This window comes from Micropterus dolomieu, linkage group LG17 (assembly GCF_021292245.1).
Source record: "Micropterus dolomieu isolate WLL.071019.BEF.003 ecotype Adirondacks linkage group LG17, ASM2129224v1, whole genome shotgun sequence".
NCBI lineage: Eukaryota > Metazoa > Chordata > Actinopteri > Centrarchiformes > Centrarchidae > Micropterus > Micropterus dolomieu.
In genome coordinates this window covers 7,910,691-7,917,798 of record NC_060166.1, presented here as the reverse complement: position 1 = coordinate 7,917,798, position 7,108 = coordinate 7,910,691, and the positions used below count along the sequence as shown (strand labels likewise).

General features: G+C 45.1%; 1 protein-coding gene across 1 annotated transcript in view; it reads right to left on the bottom strand.

Moving 5' to 3' along the window:
* Window positions 1-7,108, bottom strand: part of LOC123985874 (alpha-2-macroglobulin-like) — an 83,843-nt gene that overhangs the window by 7,600 nt on the left and 69,135 nt on the right. The window lies entirely within an intron of this gene.

Here is a 7,108-nt window from a genome sequence, read left to right as displayed (position 1 = left end):
GATCCAAACGAAAGGGAGCTCCGAATCCATCCATACACAAATCAACGTCCCGGTCACGCTCTGTGAACCATGTTTCAGTAAATGCCATAATACAGCAGTTCATGAAATTCTTTTGGTAGCGGACATTTCCTTGAAGCTCATCCACTTTGTTCCTTAGTGATTGTACATTTCCCATAATCATCGAAGGCAAAGGAGCCCGGTTGAAGCGCTGTTTCTTCAGGCGAGTTTTTACGCCGCCTCGTTTACCCCTTTTCCTTTTCTTAACTGTGCCCCATGCTTCCTGGTAATCCCTTCGGATAATATTTGGGACATCCAGCATAAAGTTTTCCCGAGCTGGGTTACTGTTCATGTTCTTGAGCTGCAGCAATGCCTCTCTCGTATATGTTGTCCTAATTTGGCATAAAGCCCCGTACATTTTACCGGCGGCCATCCAGTACATCACAAGCCATAGAGCAAAAAGATAAAAAGCATCCATTTTCGACTAAGTTTAAAACTTTAAGAGCATTACTTCAATAGAAAACAAAACAAAACTTTAAGACATTTAAACAAAGGAAAGAACGTTGTCAAACATACACGTGGACGCCGAACACTCATACACTGCCAGTCGCTGCGTGCGCATGCGCCTAGTTAGCTTCGACACGAAATGTGGGCACCTAAAACAGGGGGGAAATGGTTAGATGGAGACTGGAGAATGGTCTTCTCCCCAATTATTTCTGCCCTCCTCCTGCATTATCTGAACAAAGCGCATGGCATTTGGCATGAGACTTTATCAGCTGACCTGAGACTAATCTGCCAGCCTGTGCCACAGTAAGGCCACAGTTCACCACATGATGAAATGGTATGAAAGGTATTTCTTTGAAGTTACTATGTAATTTTGTGTGTTGTACTCATTGATTACATGTTAGAAAATACAGCCCTTTTGATGATCTGCTTTGAGTTTTGCATTAAGAGTTGTGAAATTTTACCACATACTTAATAGTAGATAATAGTAGGCAACTAATGCGATTAATAAAAACTGTAAATTACTTTTATATGTTTTATTGTCACAAAGCAGTTGGTGATCATAGTCCGGTGATTATACATAACCAGCCAATTACACAAGTTCAATAATATTAGTATCTCGGTGTCCAGATTGATAGCAGATTAATTTAGAATATTTATGTCGACTGGGTATACTCCTGGGTAGACTCCTGTATTTTTATGTATATTGTATCTGCATGGAGATGAACAAAAACTTCTGAGGACCAATCCTGTTCACTTTATATACGCTTCCTTTAGGCAATATTATCAGGAAACACTCCATAAACTTCTATTGTTATGCAGATGATATTCAGTTATATCTATCAATCAAGCCAGATCAAACTCATCAGTTAGCTAAACTTCAAATGTGCCTTGGATGTTAAAACCTGGAAGACCTGTAATTTTCTAATGTTAAACTCAGATAAAACTGAAGTTATTGTTCTGGGGCCCAAGCACCTCCGTGACGCATTATCTAAAGATATAGTTTTCCTGGATGGCATCCAGAACCACTGTGAGGAATCGTTTCGGGTTACGTACTGTATGTAACCCTCGTTCCCCGAGAAGGGGAACGAGACACAGCGTCGGTGACTACACTATGGGAACGCCTCTGGGCGTCGCGGGACTGAAATCATGAATGAAACTACTCCAATCCTATTGCCGTTGCTAGAACGGTAGCGTGTGATGGCGTAACTGGAAGCGTATATAAGCACGCCGGCACACCGGACACGTTAGATCTTTGCTATGAAGCAAGGCACTCCAGGCGGGGCGAGGTGTGAAGGACCGACGCAGTGTCTCGTTCCCCTTCTCTGGGAACAAGGGTTACATACGTAACCCGAGATGTTCCCCTTCGAGGGAACTCGAACTGCGTTGGTGACGACACTATGGGAACGAGAATACCCACTATTCCACACCGAAGCCTCCGCCTGTGTTGTGGTGGCAGCCCGGCTGACGGTCATTTTTATCAGTTATTCTGCTTTTTCCTTGGTTTTCTGTTCCCTGCCTGCCTCCCTGTGTTTTCTCCCCTGTGTGTGCTCTCTCTCCCTCTGCTCCTGAGCCTAGCCAACGACCCGCACCTGCACCTCATCAGCCACCTCGTCAGCCTGCCACACCTGCCAGTAGTCAACCTCGTCCCTGCCTGTGTTTCATCCCCTTTTCTCCACACCACTCTTGCTTGATCGTCGTTGCTCCATACCCGGTGCCACCTCTGTGTTCAGGCTTTCATGTTTCTTGTTTCCTCACATTTTCCCTGTGCTTTGTCTCCGTTATCCCTAACCATGTCTGTCTGTTTCCCTCCCAGGTTCACTCACCCTCGTCCTCCGTTCAGTCGGCTGGGCTCATCCACTGGTCCTCTCCTCCTCGGACTTCCCCCACGGCGTCCTCCCTGTTCTCCCTCGCCTCCTCGCTTCCTCGGCCCCAGTGTTCCCCGGCTCCCTGGTCCCAGTCTCCTCGGTTCCCCGTGCCTGTGTTTCCCCGGCATCCACCTCTCCCTCTACCCCTTTTTCCCCTCAATAAACCTCCTTCCCTCCGAACGTTGCATTTGGGTCCTCTCTGTCCCCACACCACACGTAACAGCCTGCCCCCCCAGCGTGCAGTAACCTTAGGCACAACTAAGAGAAGAGCGCACGGTTGCAGAAGGAAGGTCCAGACTGTAAAACCAGATGAAAGTGTGAGGAGTGGCCCAGCCAGCTGCCTCACACAAATCCTGGAGCGAAGCCCCTACAAGGAGGGCCCTAGAGGCCGCCATGCCTCGAGTAGAGTGCGCCCTTACGGCCATAGGTGAAGGTAACCCGCGCACCTGGCCAGGGAAATAGTCTGAACAATCCAGTTGCTGATCGTGTGTTTAGAAGCGGGGAGCCCAGCCTTGGGAGACCCGAAACACACCAGCAACTGGTCTGCTTTCCTTCATGGGGAGGACCTCAGAGTAAATCTGACCGGGCAGAGCAGATGACGTCTCCCGTCCTCCGCAGTCACATGAGGTGGGGGATGCCCTGCCAACCTGGACGGAACCTTAGGGACATAGCCCGGACAGGGGTGCAGGATGGCTCTGACCCTCCCCTGGGCAAACTCCAGGCATTGAGGAAAAACCCTCCTTAGAGAGGTGATAGTGAGGAGAAAGGCCATCTTACCTTTCGCATAATAACTCCACCACCTGGGGGTGGAGTCTCCATTCCCCGGGCCTCAGCCCCTGTCTCGACAACCAAGGCTTCCTCCATACTGACAAGGAACGAAGGCACCTGCTCGTAACCCGTATCAGACGGAACAGATTTCCCCTCGTGGAGAATCCCATGGATTTTAACGACCACTGCAGGGCTCTCATGTGCAGCAGGCGAGACAGGATTATGCTGGACGCTGCCACCATGAGACCCAACACCCTCTGAAAGTGTTTCACAGTGATGGTGCGGCCTAGCTTCACTCTGGTCACCGAGGACAAAATGGACCCGACACGTGCAGACGACGGGTGGGCAATGGACGTGCTCGCTGGGGGCTAGCGCGTCCCGAATGTTGACCAGGCGGGATAACAGCGCCTGCTGCCTTAGCTGCCACAAGGGAGCCGCACCGCCTCAGCGACCGCCGGGCCCGAGCCACGGGGAGAATGCACCCTCAGGGGCAGGGCCTCGCAATGGACGCAAGCAGCCCCCTCGAGAGCTGCCTGGGCATGCGGCATCCCCAGACAGGAAACACACAGGGAATGTCAGAGTGCCTGCTGAATAGAAAAAAGCTAATGTGTCTGGTGTGCCAGCGTGCTTATATACGCCTCTAGTTACGCCATCACACGCTACCGTTCTAGCAACGCAAATAGGTTTGGAGTAGTTTCATTCATGATTTCAGCCCTGCCACGCCCAGAGGCGTTCCCATATTGTCGTCACCGATGCAGTTCGAGTTCCCTCGAAGGGGAACTTGGAGTTATCCTTGATCATGACATGTTTAAGTCTCACATTAAGCAAATTAAACACATAATTAATGCATAGTAAGAGCATGAAAAATTCCACAAAACCAACAACCTTCTGGCTGTGAGGTAACAGTCCACCACCTTGTCACGCTGTGAAAACAATTCTGTGACTTTCAAATACCACAGCTTCTATAAAATACTATTAAGTGTTTGTCCTCTTCCGCGAGTATGTTCAACAACTGCTGCTAACAATAAACGTTTTCCACATATGTAATATTGCTTGCATATATCAAATAGAAACATACCGAGGTATGGTAATGACAAGAGAAGCATTATATTTCTTTGATTTGTACTCATAGTAATTGTTCATTGGTCATCTTTTCATCAGCAAAATGTGAGTTATGTTATCTGAACCTCACTTAAATGAATGACTTTTTTGGACGTATTTCCGTTAATCGGAAGGTCGGCGGTTCGATCCCTGGTTCCCCCTGGTTGCGTGTCGAAGTGTCCTTGGGCAAGATACTGAACCCCGCTAGTGTATGAATGAGTGTAAATGCTAGTTTCCGTTTGAGCACTTAGGCTCAGTGTATGAATGTGTGTGACTGGTAAGAGTGCTTTGAGTGGTAGAAAAGACTAGAAAGGTGCTATACAAATACGGAGCAGTACTACAAGTACTTCATGCAGACAGGATCGGTCAAGATCTAATTTTAATTAATGTTCCAATGTCAAATTATCAGGCTGTAATATCAACCAGAGCGTCCTCTGCATTCAGCGCTAACCTGCTGTGTTGTCATAGCCTATAGTAACAATAGCGCCCATTGTGTAGGCTAGTCCTTCCAAAAGTATAGTCCTGTGATGAAAGTTTTAATTTTGACTGCAGGCTATTTGAGATTAATTTTTTTGTGTCATTTCTTACAGGGACTGATGATAAACCGGTCACCCTCATCAAACTGAGGGCTGATCTCCTGTATTACAGGCAAAATGAGCACTGCCAAAAAAGTTACTGTAACCTGTGTCTGTTTTCAACATATGCGATAATTTTTATTGAAACTGAGACAGGGGCGGACTGACACAAGAAATCAGGCCGGGAATTTGACTCAACCCCACCTTGTTCACACAAACACCAAACCGTTACTTTTTGTGGACTAACCTTTTTATATACTAACCTTTTTATATACAGTCTATGGCAGGGGTTTTCAAAGTCTGAGACAGCGGGCCTCTCCTCAGACAAAGCTTGGGAAATGGCGAATCCGGTCAATTTTCAAAATAAAATACCCTGTACAGACTCCCGATCGTATATCAACAATAAACCCAGTTAAAACAGACAAAAAAATAAACAATTTAACTACATAGCCTAATTAATCATAGTAGAAATACATAAAGCAAGCACTAATCATCAAATTAGCCCGCAGGCCACTGGGATTTGGCCCGGTTGATTGGCTAGTCCGCCCCTGAACCAAGATGTTTCGGCATGTCATAATATTGACAGACATGTTTCTGGATTGTGAATATGTGAATTGTAATATTATCTGTAGCCTTTGTGTATTGGTACCACAAGTGGTTTGTTCATCTGAGACAGATCATAGCGGCAGGTTTTAACAACACAAAGCACAGATGATGCAGCTGTGCAATATGTCATATTTAACTGACATTGCTTTAAAATGACAGCGCCGAGGCAAGGACAGCTCATTTTGTTAAACATTTGTTGTCTCGACTCTTCCCTCCTCGACTCTTTCGCTCCCATTTCAGGAGAGGGACAAAGATACGAGGAGAGAAAGTTGAGGGGGTACAATCTATGAAATGAGAAAAGCCACAACAGTAGTTGCTGTAAGGTATAGTGGCAGAATATTAACAAGTAAATACATGTAAATGTTTGTGTACGTCTATACAAACAGACTAAAGTTACACAAGGCACATAGAAATCTCTTTAATAAAAAGCATGTCTTTCAATATTATACTGGAATCAGTGACGACCTGAGGACTGACCACACTTCACTCTTCAAGCTGCAAAAGAATACATTTTAAAAATGTATAATTCAACGTGAAGACTTAAAATCTCAGCAGCTGTTAGTTTGATGAATTTGGTTTAAGGTTACAAAATTGGCACATTACTAATTTATTATTCCTAAGATATTTAAGACATAGCTTTTTGTGGTTGGGGTCCAAATGTTTTAATTTTTTTGGTCATTAAATAACTGTAAGAAACATGGCTTGTGTATATTATTCCAGACGGCTACCTGCAGCACAAGTGTAGATATATTCTGTCTCAGCCTGGTCACCTGAGAGGAAAAACAAGAAGTAGAAGACAAATTTATAAAACAAAAAAAATGAATGAAATATGTTCATATGTTCAACACATTTTAAACATGCAGTACTAACAATTACTATTCCAATGACTGTGGTGGTGTTGTGCAGCTCTGCTAAGGAGCAGAGTTTGTCAGTGTGGTCTCTGTAAATGAGCGTTAGAGAGGACTGAGTATCTGACTTACTTGGCTGGTAGTAGTCATAGATCTTGACCACGGCTGGCTTCAGGTTCTGCACTGTGAGCTCCTGTAGGAGGTCTAAGCTGTGGTTGATAGGTATGTCCTTCGTTAACTGTTGGAATAAAAACAGACGACACGTCAGTCACAAATCTGGAGAGCATCATCTATTAGGGGTGGGGGGAAAAAAATCGATACAGCATAGTATCGTGATATTTGCCATGGCAATACTGTATCGATACACGGACGCCAAGTATCGATATTTTAGTATATAAATTGCAGATGGGAGTTTTAACTTTTTGGTACTAGAATAATAAAATCTATTGCTTTTTTAGTCCACTAGAAAACTTAACAGGACCATATGGAGGACTGAAAAAGTGATATGAACAAACAGAGTATTGTATCTTTTTAGATAAACAGATGTTGACAAAGTTTGACTTTAGGGACCTGATTGGAAGTTGGAAAAAGGTAATAAATTGCAATATATATCAATATATTTAAAATCGCAACATAAATATCGTGATAATATCGTATCGTGGGGCCTCCGGTGATTCCCACCCCTATCATCTATTGTTCCTCACTGTGAATCCCTCTCACCTCCGTTATGTACACCAGAACGTGATCTTCCTTTTCTTCAACACGATCCACCAGCAGGGCACCTTTGAGCTGTGAGGAGACCACATTCAGCTGGGTCGTTTATTGAACACTATTCATTTCC